The sequence below is a fragment of the Muntiacus reevesi genome, chromosome 2, assembly GCF_963930625.1.
Source record: "Muntiacus reevesi chromosome 2, mMunRee1.1, whole genome shotgun sequence".
NCBI classification, from domain to species: domain Eukaryota; kingdom Metazoa; phylum Chordata; class Mammalia; order Artiodactyla; family Cervidae; genus Muntiacus; species Muntiacus reevesi.
In genome coordinates this window covers 90,991,580-91,011,556 of record NC_089250.1, presented here as the reverse complement: position 1 = coordinate 91,011,556, position 19,977 = coordinate 90,991,580, and the positions used below count along the sequence as shown (strand labels likewise).

The 19,977-nt window shown below is 64.2% G+C and overlaps 5 non-coding genes across 5 annotated transcripts; all 5 read left to right on the top strand.

Moving 5' to 3' along the window:
- Positions 1-3,357: 3,357 nt before the first annotated feature.
- Positions 3,358-3,476, top strand: LOC136161914 (5S ribosomal RNA). The gene has a single exon (XR_010661804.1). It is a non-coding gene; the product is annotated as a 5S ribosomal RNA (ribosomal RNA).
- A 2,049-nt stretch (positions 3,477-5,525) lies between these two features.
- LOC136161913 (5S ribosomal RNA) lies at positions 5,526-5,644 on the top strand. The gene has a single exon (XR_010661803.1). It is a non-coding gene; the product is annotated as a 5S ribosomal RNA (ribosomal RNA).
- Positions 5,645-9,268: 3,624 nt separating this feature from the next.
- On the top strand, positions 9,269-9,387 carry LOC136161912 (5S ribosomal RNA). Its single transcript, XR_010661802.1, has one exon. It is a non-coding gene; the product is annotated as a 5S ribosomal RNA (ribosomal RNA).
- A 3,610-nt stretch (positions 9,388-12,997) lies between these two features.
- Positions 12,998-13,116, top strand: LOC136162187 (5S ribosomal RNA). Its single transcript, XR_010662009.1, has one exon. It is a non-coding gene; the product is annotated as a 5S ribosomal RNA (ribosomal RNA).
- Positions 13,117-16,726: 3,610 nt separating this feature from the next.
- On the top strand, positions 16,727-16,845 carry LOC136161911 (5S ribosomal RNA). Its single transcript, XR_010661801.1, has one exon. It is a non-coding gene; the product is annotated as a 5S ribosomal RNA (ribosomal RNA).
- The last annotated feature ends 3,132 nt before the right edge of the window (positions 16,846-19,977 follow it).

Sequence of the window (19,977 nt, the reverse complement as noted above, 5' to 3'; positions counted from 1 at the left end):
AGACCTGGGCTGCCTCCGCGCGGCCCGAGAGCCCCTCCGCTTTCGGCTTCCAAAAACCACATGACCTCCCGGTCTCCGTCTGGGGCTCCCTAGGCAAGCCTCAGTCCATCCCGGGGGCTGCCCCACGCCCCAGCCCCACCCACAACCCTAGTGCCATCCTCGCACGCGACAGCGCGTGCTCTCCCGCGGGCTCACACACACACACACACACGCAGACACACCCCCCCACACACACACACCCACACACCCAGCCCGCCGCCGAGGCAGGTCAGGAGCCAGGGACCACAGGTAAGGGAGATGGAGAAAGAGGGAGAGAGAAACCGCAAGAGGACCACACAGGCTTCCCAACAACCCACGGCCTCCACACCCTCGGCCCTCCAATCTGGGTATCCCCCCGGACCCCAGTCGGCCCGCCCACACCCTTGCCCACTGACACACTCACACACACACTCTCACACACTCACCCTCTGGCCTTTGGGCGGGGGCTGGGTCTTGCCTCAGGTAGCCAAGCCGAAGGGGACCTTTGAGACCTCGGCTGCCAAAGACGTCTTGGGGACCCCACGGGGCTCTGCCAGCCCCAGGGCACCGCGTCCAGCTGGGGCCCGGGCCCAAGGCTGACGCCCCGTCCCTTGGGGCAGCTGCTTCTTCCGCCTGGCCTCTGTCTGATGTGCGTCAGGGACTGTGCCACTGTGTCTGGCTCGGATCGGATGCCATCCTCCTCCGGTGTCTGCCTCCCGTTTTCTGTCCGTCAGTCGCTGTGTCTCCCTCCCTCTCTCTGTCTCTGTGTGTGTGTGTGTGTGTGTGTGGTGTTGGATCACAGGGTGGGAAGCTGTGTGTGTGTGTGTGTGTGTGTGTGTGTGTGTGTGTGTGTGTGTGTCTGGTGTTGGATCACAGGGTGGGAAGCTGTGTGTGTGTGTGTGTGTGTGTGTGTGGTGTTGGATCACAGTGCGGGAAACTGCGTTGCCTAGAACAGAGTTTAGTTATAAATGAAGGAGATGTAGAGCCAGAATGGGCTTCCCAGGTGGTGCTAGCAGTAAAGAACCTGTCTGCCAACGCAGGGGATGAAGGAGATGTGGGTTTGATACCTGGGTTGGGAAGATCCCCTGGAGAACGACATGACAACCTACTTCAGTATGCTTGCCTCGAGGATGCTACAGTAAGCGGAGCCTGGCGGGCTACAGCCCATGGGGTCACAAACAGTCAGACAGGACTGAATCAACGTGGCACAGAAGCATGCACACGGAGGCAGAGTATGAAGGATCTTGATTCTGGGCAGAAAGTTAATATCTCATTGTGGATTCTTAGGCAGAGAAGCAGCAGCAAGGCAGTCACAGCCTTGTGAGAGAAGAACAGGTAAGACAGAGGGTTAAATTTAGAGGCGGTTTGTAAGTGGGCAGTGACAGCAATGGTGAAAGTCATATAACGTCCACTTGTAAACTCCTTGACTCCAGACTCCACAAAACCGGGTCCTACTTTGCACGTATTATGGGAAGCACTTGAAGACAACAAGGACTTGGTGCTTACCAAGCTAGTGGAGGACGGAATTGCTATTGCCTTTCCAAGAGCATTAGTGCCTGTGCAGACACAGGTTCCTTCACTTTCGAGGGAAAGGTTCTGCAACAAAAGGGATCCATTGAAAAGCAAGGAAATATTGTCACTCAGAGATTCTCCTATCATCAACCAAGTAACATTAGGATGAGGCCCACCCCTGGAATAAGAACAGATATGACCGGAAAGCCGTCAAGCCGTAGCCTATCTTCCAGCCAACAGGGCCTTTGGCCAGCCAGCCAGCCAGTCAGTCAGTCAGTCAGCGGCCATGGCGGGTAGCAGCGTGCCACCTTTTGGATCGCCACGGCCATAGCCCCTCTGCGGGAGGATGACCGGGGCCCTGACTCCCAACGCAGGCCGGAGGGCCACTCCGCATTCGGATTGCAAGAAACGAGATGACCGTCCGGTATGCTTGGACTCCACATGATATGCAACCCCACCCCTACCCCCACCCCCCGGCTCCACACCCTTCCCCCCTCCATTCTGGGTATCCCCCCGCACCCCAGTCGGCCCGCCCACACCCTTGCCCACTGACACACTCACACACACACTCCCATACACTCACTCTCTGGCCTTTGCACGGGGGCTGGGTCTTGCCTCAGGTAGCCAAGCCGAAGGGAACCTTTGAGACCTCGGCTGCCAAGACGTCTTGGGGACCCCACGGGGCTCTGCCAGCCCCAGGGCGCCGCGTCCAGCTGGGGCCCGGCCCGAGGCTGACGCCCCGCTCCCTTGGGGCAGCTGCTTCTTCCGCCTGGCCTCTCTCTGAGGTGTGTCAGGGACTGTGCCACTGTGTCTGGCTCGGATCGGATGCCATCCTCTCTCCCGTGTCTGCCTGCCGTTTTCTGTCCGTCAGTCTCTGTGTCTCCCTCTGTGTGTGTGTGTGTGTGTGTGTGTGTGTGTGTCTGCGCGCGCGCGCCCGTCTGCCTGCCTGCCTGCCTGCCTGCATCTCCCTCTCGGCCGTCCTCGAGTCTTGTCTCTGAAGCTCCGTCCCTTTCTGTCTCTGTATCTCCTGACACGCGGCCTCCCGTCGCTTCCTCTGGCCCCGGCCTCTCACAGGTTGCTGGGGCTCTGGCTCTGGCTGACGAGCTTGCCCCGGCCGGCTTGTCTCAGCTGGCGTGGGCGCGTGCGAGTGTCTGTGTGTCCGTCCGTGTGGCTGCCTGTCTGTCGCCCGTGTGCTCTCTCAGGAAGGTCCTGTGCTTGGCTGGCGGCGTGGAGGCAAGTGGGGCCTCGTTCGGCCGAAGGGGCGGGGCTGACGCTCTGCTGTCGACCGCGCTGCTGGCTCCCCGTGGGTTTGGGCACCGGGCAGGTGCCGGGCAGGATGGGCGCTCAGGGCCCCGGCTGGGCTGCGCAGGAGGCCCAGAGGAGGCTCAGAGGTCCCCGGGCGGCGGGCGGCGGCGGGCAGCGGCGGGCCCGGAAGCCGGAGACCTCCGGGGCAACCTGGCCCTGTGCAGCGGACGACGGGATGGGGGTGGGGGCGCCGCCCAGCCCGGGGCGGGCCTGCAGAGGCCCGGGGTAGGAGAGCGCCGAGACCTCCGCGCCCCTCCCGCCCCCGCACGGACGCACGCACGCACGCACGCCGGGACTGCGGCTGGGGGGTCCCGGGAGCCCGGAGGGCCAGGCGGGTGCTGGCAGGGGGTGATGGTGTGCGGGGGCGGGGCGGCGTGCCGGAGTGCGGTGGCGGGTCGACCGGCTCAGGTACAGCGCGCGGCCCGTGGAGAGGTGCGGCCGGCTGGCCCGACCGGCAGGCAGGGCACAGCGAAAGGGAGGCGCGGCGCAGGGCTCTTAGGGAGCCTGGAGGCAGCCGCCTCCGTCTACGGTCATACCACCCTGAACGCGCCCGATCTCGTCTGATCTCGGAAGCTAAGCAGGGTCGGGCCTGGTTAGTACTTGGATGGGAGACCGCCTGGGAATACCGGGTGCTGTAGGCTTTTTGCCTCCCCTCTCCTTTAGCCCCCGCCCCACACCTCCCCCAGCCCCGGCGTGGCCCTGCACCGCAAGCCCCACCAGCCCCTGGCCCCTTGCACCCCAGCGCGCTCACAGCCGTCCGTCGCCTGCCTTGCAGCCGGCGGCCCTCGCAGGCAGCAGCAGCGTGCCAACTCTTGGATCCCCGCGGCCACAGCCCCTCCCCGGGTGGGAGACCGGGGCCGGGGGGTGGGGGTGGGGGTGGGGGTTAGGGGGCCCGATGCCCGCCACAGACCTGGGCTGCCTCCGCGCGGCCCGAGAGCCCCTCCGCTTTCGGCTTCCAAAAACCACATGACCTCCCGGTCTCCGTCTGGGGCTCCCTAGGCAAGCCTCAGTCCATCCCGGGGGCTGCCCCACGCCCCAGCCCCACCCACAACCCTAGTGCCATCCTCGCACGCGACAGCGCGTGCTCTCCCGCGGGCTCACACACACACACACACACGCAGACACACCCCCCCCCACACACACACCCACACACCCAGCCCGCCGCCGAGGCAGGTCAGGAGCCAGGGACCACAGGTAAGGGAGATGGAGAAAGAGGGAGAGAGAAACCGCAAGAGGACCACACAGGCTTCCCAACAACCCACGGCCTCCACACCCTCGGCCCTCCAATCTGGGTATCCCCCCGGACCCCAGTCGGCCCGCCCACACCCTTGCCCACTGACACACTCACACACACACTCTCACACACTCACCCTCTGGCCTTTGGGCGGGGGCTGGGTCTTGCCTCAGGTAGCCAAGCCGAAGGGGACCTTTGAGACCTCGGCTGCCAAAGACGTCTTGGGGACCCCACGGGGCTCTGCCAGCCCCAGGGCACCGCGTCCAGCTGGGGCCCGGGCCCAAGGCTGACGCCCCGTCCCTTGGGGCAGCTGCTTCTTCCGCCTGGCCTCTGTCTGATGTGCGTCAGGGACTGTGCCACTGTGTCTGGCTCGGATCGGATGCCATCCTCCTCCGGTGTCTGCCTCCCGTTTTCTGTCCGTCAGTCGCTGTGTCTCCCTCCCTCTCTCTGTCTCTGTGTGTGTGTGTGTGTGTGTGTGGTGTTGGATCACAGGGTGGGAAGCTGTGTGTGTGTGTGTGTGTGTGTGTGTGTGTGTGTGTGTGTGTGTGTCTGCGCGCGCGCGCCCGTCTGCCTGCCTGCCTGCCTGCCTGCATCTCCCTCTCGGCCGTCCTCGAGTCTTGTCTCTGAAGCTCCGTCCCTTTCTGTCTCTGTATCTCCTGACACGCGGCCTCCCGTCGCTTCCTCTGGCCCCGGCCTCTCACAGGTTGCTGGGGCTCTGGCTCTGGCTGACGAGCTTGCCCCGGCCGGCTTGTCTCAGCTGGCGTGGGCGCGTGCGAGTGTCTGTGTGTCCGTCCGTGTGGCTGCCTGTCTGTCGCCCGTGTGCTCTCTCAGGAAGGTCCTGTGCTTGGCTGGCGGCGTGGAGGCAAGTGGGGCCTCGTTCGGCCGAAGGGGCGGGGCTGACGCTCTGCTGTCGACCGCGCTGCTGGCTCCCCGTGGGTTTGGGCACCGGGCAGGTGCCGGGCAGGATGGGCGCTCAGGGCCCCGGCTGGGCTGCGCAGGAGGCCCAGAGGAGGCTCAGAGGTCCCCGGGCGGCGGGCGGCGGCGGGCAGCGGCGGGCCCGGAAGCCGGAGACCTCCGGGGCAACCTGGCCCTGTGCAGCGGACGACGGGATGGGGGTGGGGGCGCCGCCCAGCCCGGGGCGGGCCTGCAGAGGCCCGGGGTAGGAGAGCGCCGAGACCTCCGCGCCCCTCCCGCCCCCGCACGGACGCACGCACGCACGCACGCCGGGACTGCGGCTGGGGGGTCCCGGGAGCCCGGAGGGCCAGGCGGGTGCTGGCAGGGGGTGATGGTGTGCGGGGGCGGGGCGGCGTGCCGGAGTGCGGTGGCGGGTCGACCGGCTCAGGTACAGCGCGCGGCCCGTGGAGAGGTGCGGCCGGCTGGCCCGACCGGCAGGCAGGGCACAGCGAAAGGGAGGCGCGGCGCAGGGCTCTTAGGGAGCCTGGAGGCAGCCGCCTCCGTCTACGGTCATACCACCCTGAACGCGCCCGATCTCGTCTGATCTCGGAAGCTAAGCAGGGTCGGGCCTGGTTAGTACTTGGATGGGAGACCGCCTGGGAATACCGGGTGCTGTAGGCTTTTTGCCTCCCCTCTCCTTTAGCCCCCGCCCCACACCTCCCCCAGCCCCGGCGTGGCCCTGCACCGCAAGCCCCACCAGCCCCTGGCCCCTTGCACCCCAGCGCGCTCACAGCCGTCCGTCGCCTGCCTTGCAGCCGGCGGCCCTCGCAGGCAGCAGCAGCGTGCCAACTCTTGGATCCCCGCGGCCACAGCCCCTCCCCGGGTGGGAGACCGGGGCCGGGGGGTGGGGGTGGGGGTGGGGGTTAGGGGGCCCGATGCCCGCCACAGACCTGGGCTGCCTCCGCGCGGCCCGAGAGCCCCTCCGCTTTCGGCTTCCAAAAACCACATGACCTCCCGGTCTCCGTCTGGGGCTCCCTAGGCAAGCCTCAGTCCATCCCGGGGGCTGCCCCACGCCCCAGCCCCACCCACAACCCTAGTGCCATCCTCGCACGCGACAGCGCGTGCTCTCCCGCGGGCTCACACACACACACACACACGCAGACACACCCCCCCACACACACACACCCACACACCCAGCCCGCCGCCGAGGCAGGTCAGGAGCCAGGGACCACAGGTAAGGGAGATGGAGAAAGAGGGAGAGAGAAACCGCAAGAGGACCACACAGGCTTCCCAACAACCCACGGCCTCCACACCCTCGGCCCTCCAATCTGGGTATCCCCCCGGACCCCAGTCGGCCCGCCCACACCCTTGCCCACTGACACACTCACACACACACTCTCACACACTCACCCTCTGGCCTTTGGGCGGGGGCTGGGTCTTGCCTCAGGTAGCCAAGCCGAAGGGGACCTTTGAGACCTCGGCTGCCAAAGACGTCTTGGGGACCCCACGGGGCTCTGCCAGCCCCAGGGCACCGCGTCCAGCTGGGGCCCGGGCCCAAGGCTGACGCCCCGTCCCTTGGGGCAGCTGCTTCTTCCGCCTGGCCTCTGTCTGATGTGCGTCAGGGACTGTGCCACTGTGTCTGGCTCGGATCGGATGCCATCCTCCTCCGGTGTCTGCCTCCCGTTTTCTGTCCGTCAGTCGCTGTGTCTCCCTCCCTCTCTCTGTCTCTGTGTGTGTGTGTGTGTGTGTGTGGTGTTGGATCACAGGGTGGGAAGCTGTGTGTGTGTGTGTGTGTGTGTGTGTGTGTGTGTGTGTGTGTGTGTGTCTGGTGTTGGATCACAGGGTGGGAAGCTGTGTGTGTGTGTGTGTGTGTGTGTGTGGTGTTGGATCACAGTGCGGGAAACTGCGTTGCCTAGAACAGAGTTTAGTTATAAATGAAGGAGATGTAGAGCCAGAATGGGCTTCCCAGGTGGTGCTAGCAGTAAAGAACCTGTCTGCCAACGCAGGGGATGAAGGAGATGTGGGTTTGATACCTGGGTTGGGAAGATCCCCTGGAGAACGACATGACAACCTACTTCAGTATGCTTGCCTCGAGGATGCTACAGTAAGCGGAGCCTGGCGGGCTACAGCCCATGGGGTCACAAACAGTCAGACAGGACTGAATCAACGTGGCACAGAAGCATGCACACGGAGGCAGAGTATGAAGGATCTTGATTCTGGGCAGAAAGTTAATATCTCATTGTGGATTCTTAGGCAGAGAAGCAGCAGCAAGGCAGTCACAGCCTTGTGAGAGAAGAACAGGTAAGACAGAGGGTTAAATTTAGAGGCGGTTTGTAAGTGGGCAGTGACAGCAATGGTGAAAGTCATATAACGTCCACTTGTAAACTCCTTGACTCCAGACTCCACAAAACCGGGTCCTACTTTGCACGTATTATGGGAAGCACTTGAAGACAACAAGGACTTGGTGCTTACCAAGCTAGTGGAGGACGGAATTGCTATTGCCTTTCCAAGAGCATTAGTGCCTGTGCAGACACAGGTTCCTTCACTTTCGAGGGAAAGGTTCTGCAACAAAAGGGATCCATTGAAAAGCAAGGAAATATTGTCACTCAGAGATTCTCCTATCATCAACCAAGTAACATTAGGATGAGGCCCACCCCTGGAATAAGAACAGATATGACCGGAAAGCCGTCAAGCCGTAGCCTATCTTCCAGCCAACAGGGCCTTTGGCCAGCCAGCCAGCCAGTCAGTCAGTCAGTCAGCGGCCATGGCGGGTAGCAGCGTGCCACCTTTTGGATCGCCACGGCCATAGCCCCTCTGCGGGAGGATGACCGGGGCCCTGACTCCCAACGCAGGCCGGAGGGCCACTCCGCATTCGGATTGCAAGAAACGAGATGACCGTCCGGTATGCTTGGACTCCACATGATATGCAACCCCACCCCTACCCCCACCCCCCGGCTCCACACCCTTCCCCCCTCCATTCTGGGTATCCCCCCGCACCCCAGTCGGCCCGCCCACACCCTTGCCCACTGACACACTCACACACACACTCCCATACACTCACTCTCTGGCCTTTGCACGGGGGCTGGGTCTTGCCTCAGGTAGCCAAGCCGAAGGGAACCTTTGAGACCTCGGCTGCCAAGACGTCTTGGGGACCCCACGGGGCTCTGCCAGCCCCAGGGCGCCGCGTCCAGCTGGGGCCCGGCCCGAGGCTGACGCCCCGCTCCCTTGGGGCAGCTGCTTCTTCCGCCTGGCCTCTCTCTGAGGTGTGTCAGGGACTGTGCCACTGTGTCTGGCTCGGATCGGATGCCATCCTCTCTCCCGTGTCTGCCTGCCGTTTTCTGTCCGTCAGTCTCTGTGTCTCCCTCTGTGTGTGTGTGTGTGTGTGTGTGTGTGTGTGTCTGCGCGCGCGCGCCCGTCTGCCTGCCTGCCTGCCTGCCTGCATCTCCCTCTCGGCCGTCCTCGAGTCTTGTCTCTGAAGCTCCGTCCCTTTCTGTCTCTGTATCTCCTGACACGCGGCCTCCCGTCGCTTCCTCTGGCCCCGGCCTCTCACAGGTTGCTGGGGCTCTGGCTCTGGCTGACGAGCTTGCCCCGGCCGGCTTGTCTCAGCTGGCGTGGGCGCGTGCGAGTGTCTGTGTGTCCGTCCGTGTGGCTGCCTGTCTGTCGCCCGTGTGCTCTCTCAGGAAGGTCCTGTGCTTGGCTGGCGGCGTGGAGGCAAGTGGGGCCTCGTTCGGCCGAAGGGGCGGGGCTGACGCTCTGCTGTCGACCGCGCTGCTGGCTCCCCGTGGGTTTGGGCACCGGGCAGGTGCCGGGCAGGATGGGCGCTCAGGGCCCCGGCTGGGCTGCGCAGGAGGCCCAGAGGAGGCTCAGAGGTCCCCGGGCGGCGGGCGGCGGCGGGCAGCGGCGGGCCCGGAAGCCGGAGACCTCCGGGGCAACCTGGCCCTGTGCAGCGGACGACGGGATGGGGGTGGGGGCGCCGCCCAGCCCGGGGCGGGCCTGCAGAGGCCCGGGGTAGGAGAGCGCCGAGACCTCCGCGCCCCTCCCGCCCCCGCACGGACGCACGCACGCACGCACGCCGGGACTGCGGCTGGGGGGTCCCGGGAGCCCGGAGGGCCAGGCGGGTGCTGGCAGGGGGTGATGGTGTGCGGGGGCGGGGCGGCGTGCCGGAGTGCGGTGGCGGGTCGACCGGCTCAGGTACAGCGCGCGGCCCGTGGAGAGGTGCGGCCGGCTGGCCCGACCGGCAGGCAGGGCACAGCGAAAGGGAGGCGCGGCGCAGGGCTCTTAGGGAGCCTGGAGGCAGCCGCCTCCGTCTACGGTCATACCACCCTGAACGCGCCCGATCTCGTCTGATCTCGGAAGCTAAGCAGGGTCGGGCCTGGTTAGTACTTGGATGGGAGACCGCCTGGGAATACCGGGTGCTGTAGGCTTTTTGCCTCCCCTCTCCTTTAGCCCCCGCCCCACACCTCCCCCAGCCCCGGCGTGGCCCTGCACCGCAAGCCCCACCAGCCCCTGGCCCCTTGCACCCCAGCGCGCTCACAGCCGTCCGTCGCCTGCCTTGCAGCCGGCGGCCCTCGCAGGCAGCAGCAGCGTGCCAACTCTTGGATCCCCGCGGCCACAGCCCCTCCCCGGGTGGGAGACCGGGGCCGGGGGGTGGGGGTGGGGGTGGGGGTTAGGGGGCCCGATGCCCGCCACAGACCTGGGCTGCCTCCGCGCGGCCCGAGAGCCCCTCCGCTTTCGGCTTCCAAAAACCACATGACCTCCCGGTCTCCGTCTGGGGCTCCCTAGGCAAGCCTCAGTCCATCCCGGGGGCTGCCCCACGCCCCAGCCCCACCCACAACCCTAGTGCCATCCTCGCACGCGACAGCGCGTGCTCTCCCGCGGGCTCACACACACACACACACACGCAGACACACCCCCCCCCACACACACACCCACACACCCAGCCCGCCGCCGAGGCAGGTCAGGAGCCAGGGACCACAGGTAAGGGAGATGGAGAAAGAGGGAGAGAGAAACCGCAAGAGGACCACACAGGCTTCCCAACAACCCACGGCCTCCACACCCTCGGCCCTCCAATCTGGGTATCCCCCCGGACCCCAGTCGGCCCGCCCACACCCTTGCCCACTGACACACTCACACACACACTCTCACACACTCACCCTCTGGCCTTTGGGCGGGGGCTGGGTCTTGCCTCAGGTAGCCAAGCCGAAGGGGACCTTTGAGACCTCGGCTGCCAAAGACGTCTTGGGGACCCCACGGGGCTCTGCCAGCCCCAGGGCACCGCGTCCAGCTGGGGCCCGGGCCCAAGGCTGACGCCCCGTCCCTTGGGGCAGCTGCTTCTTCCGTCTGGCCTCTGTCTGATGTGCGTCAGGGACTGTGCCACTGTGTCTGGCTCGGATCGGATGCCATCCTCCTCCGGTGTCTGCCTCCCGTTTTCTGTCCGTCAGTCGCTGTGTCTCCCTCCCTCTCTCTGTCTCTGTGTGTGTGTGTGTGTGTGTGTGGTGTTGGATCACAGGGTGGGAAGCTGTGTGTGTGTGTGTGTGTGTGTGTGTGTGTGTGTCTGGTGTTGGATCACAGGGTGGGAAGCTGTGTGTGTGTGTGTGTGTGTGTGTGTGTGGTGTTGGATCACAGTGCGGGAAACTGCGTTGCCTAGAACAGAGTTTAGTTATAAATGAAGGAGATGTAGAGCCAGAATGGGCTTCCCAGGTGGTGCTAGCAGTAAAGAACCTGTCTGCCAACGCAGGGGATGAAGGAGATGTGGGTTTGATACCTGGGTTGGGAAGATCCCCTGGAGAACGACATGACAACCTACTTCAGTATGCTTGCCTCGAGGATGCTACAGTAAGCGGAGCCTGGCGGGCTACAGCCCATGGGGTCACAAACAGTCAGACAGGACTGAATCAACGTGGCACAGAAGCATGCACACGGAGGCAGAGTATGAAGGATCTTGATTCTGGGCAGAAAGTTAATATCTCATTGTGGATTCTTAGGCAGAGAAGCAGCAGCAAGGCAGTCACAGCCTTGTGAGAGAAGAACAGGTAAGACAGAGGGTTAAATTTAGAGGCGGTTTGTAAGTGGGCAGTGACAGCAATGGTGAAAGTCATATAACGTCCACTTGTAAACTCCTTGACTCCAGACTCCACAAAACCGGGTCCTACTTTGCACGTATTATGGGAAGCACTTGAAGACAACAAGGACTTGGTGCTTACCAAGCTAGTGGAGGACGGAATTGCTATTGCCTTTCCAAGAGCATTAGTGCCTGTGCAGACACAGGTTCCTTCACTTTCGAGGGAAAGGTTCTGCAACAAAAGGGATCCATTGAAAAGCAAGGAAATATTGTCACTCAGAGATTCTCCTATCATCAACCAAGTAACATTAGGATGAGGCCCACCCCTGGAATAAGAACAGATATGACCGGAAAGCCGTCAAGCCGTAGCCTATCTTCCAGCCAACAGGGCCTTTGGCCAGCCAGCCAGCCAGTCAGTCAGTCAGTCAGCGGCCATGGCGGGTAGCAGCGTGCCACCTTTTGGATCGCCACGGCCATAGCCCCTCTGCGGGAGGATGACCGGGGCCCTGACTCCCAACGCAGGCCGGAGGGCCACTCCGCATTCGGATTGCAAGAAACGAGATGACCGTCCGGTATGCTTGGACTCCACATGATATGCAACCCCACCCCTACCCCCACCCCCCGGCTCCACACCCTTCCCCCCTCCATTCTGGGTATCCCCCCGCACCCCAGTCGGCCCGCCCACACCCTTGCCCACTGACACACTCACACACACACTCCCATACACTCACTCTCTGGCCTTTGCACGGGGGCTGGGTCTTGCCTCAGGTAGCCAAGCCGAAGGGAACCTTTGAGACCTCGGCTGCCAAGACGTCTTGGGGACCCCACGGGGCTCTGCCAGCCCCAGGGCGCCGCGTCCAGCTGGGGCCCGGCCCGAGGCTGACGCCCCGCTCCCTTGGGGCAGCTGCTTCTTCCGCCTGGCCTCTCTCTGAGGTGTGTCAGGGACTGTGCCACTGTGTCTGGCTCGGATCGGATGCCATCCTCTCTCCCGTGTCTGCCTGCCGTTTTCTGTCCGTCAGTCTCTGTGTCTCCCTCTGTGTGTGTGTGTGTGTGTGTGTGTGTGTGTCTGCGCGCGCGCGCCCGTCTGCCTGCCTGCCTGCCTGCCTGCATCTCCCTCTCGGCCGTCCTCGAGTCTTGTCTCTGAAGCTCCGTCCCTTTCTGTCTCTGTATCTCCTGACACGCGGCCTCCCGTCGCTTCCTCTGGCCCCGGCCTCTCACAGGTTGCTGGGGCTCTGGCTCTGGCTGACGAGCTTGCCCCGGCCGGCTTGTCTCAGCTGGCGTGGGCGCGTGCGAGTGTCTGTGTGTCCGTCCGTGTGGCTGCCTGTCTGTCGCCCGTGTGCTCTCTCAGGAAGGTCCTGTGCTTGGCTGGCGGCGTGGAGGCAAGTGGGGCCTCGTTCGGCCGAAGGGGCGGGGCTGACGCTCTGCTGTCGACCGCGCTGCTGGCTCCCCGTGGGTTTGGGCACCGGGCAGGTGCCGGGCAGGATGGGCGCTCAGGGCCCCGGCTGGGCTGCGCAGGAGGCCCAGAGGAGGCTCAGAGGTCCCCGGGCGGCGGGCGGCGGCGGGCAGCGGCGGGTCCGGAAGCCGGAGACCTCCGGGGCAACCTGGCCCTGTGCAGCGGACGACGGGATGGGGGTGGGGGCGCCGCCCAGCCCGGGGCGGGCCTGCAGAGGCCCGGGGTAGGAGAGCGCCGAGACCTCCGCGCCCCTCCCGCCCCCGCACGGACGCACGCACGCACGCACGCCGGGACTGCGGCTGGGGGGTCCCGGGAGCCCGGAGGGCCAGGCGGGTGCTGGCAGGGGGTGATGGTGTGCGGGGGCGGGGCGGCGTGCCGGAGTGCGGTGGCGGGTCGACCGGCTCAGGTACAGCGCGCGGCCCGTGGAGAGGTGCGGCCGGCTGGCCCGACCGGCAGGCAGGGCACAGCGAAAGGGAGGCGCGGCGCAGGGCTCTTAGGGAGCCTGGAGGCAGCCGCCTCCGTCTACGGCCATACCACCCTGAACGCGCCCGATCTCGTCTGATCTCGGAAGCTAAGCAGGGTCGGGCCTGGTTAGTACTTGGATGGGAGACCGCCTGGGAATACCGGGTGCTGTAGGCTTTTTGCCTCCCCTCTCCTTTAGCCCCCGCCCCACACCTCCCCCAGCCCCGGCGTGGCCCTGCACCGCAAGCCCCACCAGCCCCTGGCCCCTTGCACCCCAGCGCGCTCACAGCCGTCCGTCGCCTGCCTTCCAGCCGGCGGCCCTCGCAGGCAGCAGCAGCGTGCCAACTCTTGGATCCCCGCGGCCACAGCCCCTCCCCGGGTGGGAGACCGGGGCCGGGGGGTGGGGGTGGGGGTGGGGGTTAGGGGGCCCGATGCCCGCCACAGACCTGGGCTGCCTCCGCGCGGCCCGAGAGCCCCTCCGCTTTCGGCTTCCAAAAACCACATGACCTCCCGGTCTCCGTCTGGGGCTCCCTAGGCAAGCCTCAGTCCATCCCGGGGGCTGCCCCACGCCCCAGCCCCACCCACAACCCTAGTGCCATCCTCGCACGCGACAGCGCGTGCTCTCCCGCGGGCTCACACACACACACACACACGCAGACACACCCCCCCCCACACACACACCCACACACCCAGCCCGCCGCCGAGGCAGGTCAGGAGCCAGGGACCACAGGTAAGGGAGATGGAGAAAGAGGGAGAGAGAAACCGCAAGAGGACCACACAGGCTTCCCAACAACCCACGGCCTCCACACCCTCGGCCCTCCAATCTGGGTATCCCCCCGGACCCCAGTCGGCCCGCCCACACCCTTGCCCACTGACACACTCACACACACACTCTCACACACTCACCCTCTGGCCTTTGGGCGGGGGCTGGGTCTTGCCTCAGGTAGCCAAGCCGAAGGGGACCTTTGAGACCTCGGCTGCCAAAGACGTCTTGGGGACCCCACGGGGCTCTGCCAGCCCCAGGGCACCGCGTCCAGCTGGGGCCCGGGCCCAAGGCTGACGCCCCGTCCCTTGGGGCAGCTGCTTCTTCCGCCTGGCCTCTGTCTGATGTGCGTCAGGGACTGTGCCACTGTGTCTGGCTCGGATCGGATGCCATCCTCCTCCGGTGTCTGCCTCCCGTTTTCTGTCCGTCAGTCGCTGTGTCTCCCTCCCTCTCTCTGTCTCTGTGTGTGTGTGTGTGTGTGTGTGGTGTTGGATCACAGGGTGGGAAGCTGTGTGTGTGTGTGTGTGTGTGTGTGTGTGTGTGTCTGGTGTTGGATCACAGGGTGGGAAGCTGTGTGTGTGTGTGTGTGTGTGTGTGTGGTGTTGGATCACAGTGCGGGAAACTGCGTTGCCTAGAACAGAGTTTAGTTATAAATGAAGGAGATGTAGAGCCAGAATGGGCTTCCCAGGTGGTGCTAGCAGTAAAGAACCTGTCTGCCAACGCAGGGGATGAAGGAGATGTGGGTTTGATACCTGGGTTGGGAAGATCCCCTGGAGAACGACATGACAACCTACTTCAGTATGCTTGCCTCGAGGATGCTACAGTAAGCGGAGCCTGGCGGGCTACAGCCCATGGGGTCACAAACAGTCAGACAGGACTGAATCAACGTGGCACAGAAGCATGCACACGGAGGCAGAGTATGAAGGATCTTGATTCTGGGCAGAAAGTTAATATCTCATTGTGGATTCTTAGGCAGAGAAGCAGCAGCAAGGCAGTCACAGCCTTGTGAGAGAAGAACAGGTAAGACAGAGGGTTAAATTTAGAGGCGGTTTGTAAGTGGGCAGTGACAGCAATGGTGAAAGTCATATAACGTCCACTTGTAAACTCCTTGACTCCAGACTCCACAAAACCGGGTCCTACTTTGCACGTATTATGGGAAGCACTTGAAGACAACAAGGACTTGGTGCTTACCAAGCTAGTGGAGGACGGAATTGCTATTGCCTTTCCAAGAGCATTAGTGCCTGTGCAGACACAGGTTCCTTCACTTTCGAGGGAAAGGTTCTGCAACAAAAGGGATCCATTGAAAAGCAAGGAAATATTGTCACTCAGAGATTCTCCTATCATCAACCAAGTAACATTAGGATGAGGCCCACCCCTGGAATAAGAACAGATATGACCGGAAAGCCGTCAAGCCGTAGCCTATCTTCCAGCCAACAGGGCCTTTGGCCAGCCAGCCAGCCAGTCAGTCAGTCAGTCAGCGGCCATGGCGGGTAGCAGCGTGCCACCTTTTGGATCGCCACGGCCATAGCCCCTCTGCGGGAGGATGACCGGGGCCCTGACTCCCAACGCAGGCCGGAGGGCCACTCCGCATTCGGATTGCAAGAAACGAGATGACCGTCCGGTATGCTTGGACTCCACATGATATGCAACCCCACCCCTACCCCCACCCCCCGGCTCCACACCCTTCCCCCCTCCATTCTGGGTATCCCCCCGCACCCCAGTCGGCCCGCCCACACCCTTGCCCACTGACACACTCACACACACACTCCCATACACTCACTCTCTGGCCTTTGCACGGGGGCTGGGTCTTGCCTCAGGTAGCCAAGCCGAAGGGAACCTTTGAGACCTCGGCTGCCAAGACGTCTTGGGGACCCCACGGGGCTCTGCCAGCCCCAGGGCGCCGCGTCCAGCTGGGGCCCGGCCCGAGGCTGACGCCCCGCTCCCTTGGGGCAGCTGCTTCTTCCGCCTGGCCTCTCTCTGAGGTGTGTCAGGGACTGTGCCACTGTGTCTGGCTCGGATCGGATGCCATCCTCTCTCCCGTGTCTGCCTGCCGTTTTCTGTCCGTCAGTCTCTGTGTCTCCCTCTGTGTGTGTGTGTGTGTGTGTGTGTGTGTGTGTCTGCGCGCGCGCGCCCGTCTGCCTGCCTGCCTGCCTGCCTGCATCTCCCTCTCGGCCGTCCTCGAGTCTTGTCTCTGAAGCTCCGTCCCTTTCTGTCTCTGTATCTCCTGACACGCGGCCTCCCGTCGCTTCCTCTGGCCCCGGCCTCTCACAGGTTGCTGGGGCTCTGGCTCTGGCTGACGAGCTTGCCCCGGCCGGCTTGTCTCAGCTGGCGTGGGCGCGTGCGAGTGTCTGTGTGTCCGTCCGTGTGGCTGCCTGTCTGTCGCCCGTGTGCTCTCTCAGGAAGGTCCTGTGCTTGGCTGGCGGCGTGGAGGCAAGTGGGGCCTCGTTCGGCCGAAGGGGCGGGGCTGACGCTCTGCTGTCGACCGCGCTGCTGGCTCCCCGTGGGTTTGGGCACCGGGCAGGTGCCGGGCAGGATGGGCGCTCAGGGCCCCGGCTGGGCTGCGCAGGAGGCCCAGAGGAGGCTCAGAGGTCCCCGGGCGGCGGGCGGCGGCGGGCAGCGGCGGGCCCGGAAGCCGGAGACCTCCGGGGCAACCTGGCCCTGTGCAGCGGACGACGGGATGGGGGTGGGGGCGCCGCCCAGCCCGGGGCGGGCCTGCAGAGGCCCGGGGTAGGAGAGCGCCGAGACCTCCGCGCCCCTCCCGCCCCCGCACGGACGCACGCACGCACGCACGCCGGGACTGCGGCTGGGGGGTCCCGGGAGCCCGGAGGGCCAGGCGGGTGCTGGCAGGGGGTGATGGTGTGCGGGGGCGGGGCGGCGTGCCGGAGTGCGGTGGCGGGTCGACCGGCTCAGGTACAGCGCGCGGCCCGTGGAGAGGTGCGGCCGGCTGGCCCGACCGGCAGGCAGGGCACAGCGAAAGGGAGGCGCGGCGCAGGGCTCTTAGGGAGCCTGGAGGCAGCCGCCTCCGTCTACGGTCATACCACCCTGAACGCGCCCGATCTCGTCTGATCTCGGAAGCTAAGCAGGGTCGGGCCTGGTTAGTACTTGGATGGGAGACCGCCTGGGAATACCGGGTGCTGTAGGCTTTTTGCCTCCCCTCTCCTTTAGCCCCCGCCCCACACCTCCCCCAGCCCCGGCGTGGCCCTGCACCGCAAGCCCCACCAGCCCCTGGCCCCTTGCACCCCAGCGCGCTCACAGCCGTCCGTCGCCTGCCTTGCAGCCGGCGGCCCTCGCAGGCAGCAGCAGCGTGCCAACTCTTGGATCCCCGCGGCCACAGCCCCTCCCCGGGTGGGAGACCGGGGCCGGGGGGTGGGGGTGGGGGTGGGGGTTAGGGGGCCCGATGCCCGCCACAGACCTGGGCTGCCTCCGCGCGGCCCGAGAGCCCCTCCGCTTTCGGCTTCCAAAAACCACATGACCTCCCGGTCTCCGTCTGGGGCTCCCTAGGCAAGCCTCAGTCCATCCCGGGGGCTGCCCCACGCCCCAGCCCCACCCACAACCCTAGTGCCATCCTCGCACGCGACAGCGCGTGCTCTCCCGCGGGCTCACACACACACACACACACGCAGACACACCCCCCCCCACACACACACCCACACACCCAGCCCGCCGCCGAGGCAGGTCAGGAGCCAGGGACCACAGGTAAGGGAGATGGAGAAAGAGGGAGAGAGAAACCGCAAGAGGACCACACAGGCTTCCCAACAACCCACGGCCTCCACACCCTCGGCCCTCCAATCTGGGTATCCCCCCGGACCCCAGTCGGCCCGCCCACACCCTTGCCCACTGACACACTCACACACACACTCTCACACACTCACCCTCTGGCCTTTGGGCGGGGGCTGGGTCTTGCCTCAGGTAGCCAAGCCGAAGGGGACCTTTGAGACCTCGGCTGCCAAAGACGTCTTGGGGACCCCACGGGGCTCTGCCAGCCCCAGGGCACCGCGTCCAGCTGGGGCCCGGGCCCAAGGCTGACGCCCCGTCCCTTGGGGCAGCTGCTTCTTCCGTCTGGCCTCTGTCTGATGTGCGTCAGGGACTGTGCCACTGTGTCTGGCTCGGATCGGATGCCATCCTCCTCCGGTGTCTGCCTCCCGTTTTCTGTCCGTCAGTCGCTGTGTCTCCCTCCCTCTCTCTGTCTCTGTGTGTGTGTGTGTGTGTGTGTGGTGTTGGATCACAGGGTGGGAAGCTGTGTGTGTGTGTGTGTGTGTGTGTGTGTGTGTGTCTGGTGTTGGATCACAGGGTGGGAAGCTGTGTGTGTGTGTGTGTGTGTGTGTGTGTGGTGTTGGATCACAGTGCGGGAAACTGCGTTGCCTAGAACAGAGTTTAGTTATAAATGAAGGAGATGTAGAGCCAGAATGGGCTTCCCAGGTGGTGCTAGCAGTAAAGAACCTGTCTGCCAACGCAGGGGATGAAGGAGATGTGGGTTTGATACCTGGGTTGGGAAGATCCCCTGGAGAACGACATGACAACCTACTTCAGTATGCTTGCCTCGAGGATGCTACAGTAAGCGGAGCCTGGCGGGCTACAGCCCATGGGGTCACAAACAGTCAGACAGGACTGAATCAACGTGGCACAGAAGCATGCACACGGAGGCAGAGTATGAAGGATCTTGATTCTGGGCAGAAAGTTAATATCTCATTGTGGATTCTTAGGCAGAGAAGCAGCAGCAAGGCAGTCACAGCCTTGTGAGAGAAGAACAGGTAAGACAGAGGGTTAAATTTAGAGGCGGTTTGTAAGTGGGCAGTGACAGCAATGGTGAAAGTCATATAACGTCCACTTGTAAACTCCTTGACTCCAGACTCCACAAAACCGGGTCCTACTTTGCACGTATTATGGGAAGCACTTGAAGACAACAAGGACTTGGTGCTTACCAAGCTAGTGGAGGACGGAATTGCTATTGCCTTTCCAAGAGCATTAGTGCCTGTGCAGACACAGGTTCCTTCACTTTCGAGGGAAAGGTTCTGCAACAAAAGGGATCCATTGAAAAGCAAGGAAATATTGTCACTCAGAGATTCTCCTATCATCAACCAAGTAACATTAGGATGAGGCCCACCCCTGGAATAAGAACAGATATGACCGGAAAGCCGTCAAGCCGTAGCCTATCTTCCAGCCAACAGGGCCTTTGGCCAGCCAGCCAGCCAGTCAGTCAGTCAGTCAGCGGCCATGGCGGGTAGCAGCGTGCCACCTTTTGGATCGCCACGGCCATAGCCCCTCTGCGGGAGGATGACCGGGGCCCTGACTCCCAACGCAGGCCGGAGGGCCACTCCGCATTCGGATTGCAAGAAACGAGATGACCGTCCGGTATGCTTGGACTCCACATGATATGCAACCCCACCCCTACCCCCACCCCCCGGCTCCACACCCTTCCCCCCTCCATTCTGGGTATCCCCCCGCACCCCAGTCGGCCCGCCCACACCCTTGCCCACTGACACACTCACACACACACTCCCATACACTCACTCTCTGGCCTTTGCACGGGGGCTGGGTCTTGCCTCAGGTAGCCAAGCCGAAGGGAACCTTTGAGACCTCGGCTGCCAAGACGTCTTGGGGACCCCACGGGGCTCTGCCAGCCCCAGGGCGCCGCGTCCAGCTGGGGCCCGGCCCGAGGCTGACGCCCCGCTCCCTTGGGGCAGCTGCTTCTTCCGCCTGGCCTCTCTCTGAGGTGTGTCAGGGACTGTGCCACTGTGTCTGGCTCGGATCGGATGCCATCCTCTCTCCCGTGTCTGCCTGCCGTTTTCTGTCCGTCAGTCTCTGTGTCTCCCTCTGTGTGTGTGTGTGTGTGTGTGTGTGTGTGTCTGCGCGCGCGCGCCCGTCTGCCTGCCTGCCTGCCTGCCTGCATCTCCCTCTCGGCCGTCCTCGAGTCTTGTCTCTGAAGCTCCGTCCCTTTCTGTCTCTGTATCTCCTGACACGCGGCCTCCCGTCGCTTCCTCTGGCCCCGGCCTCTCACAGGTTGCTGGGGCTCTGGCTCTGGCTGACGAGCTTGCCCCGGCCGGCTTGTCTCAGCTGGCGTGGGCGCGTGCGAGTGTCTGTGTGTCCGTCCGTGTGGCTGCCTGTCTGTCGCCCGTGTGCTCTCTCAGGAAGGTCCTGTGCTTGGCTGGCGGCGTGGAGGCAAGTGGGGCCTCGTTCGGCCGAAGGGGCGGGGCTGACGCTCTGCTGTCGACCGCGCTGCTGGCTCCCCGTGGGTTTGGGCACCGGGCAGGTGCCGGGCAGGATGGGCGCTCAGG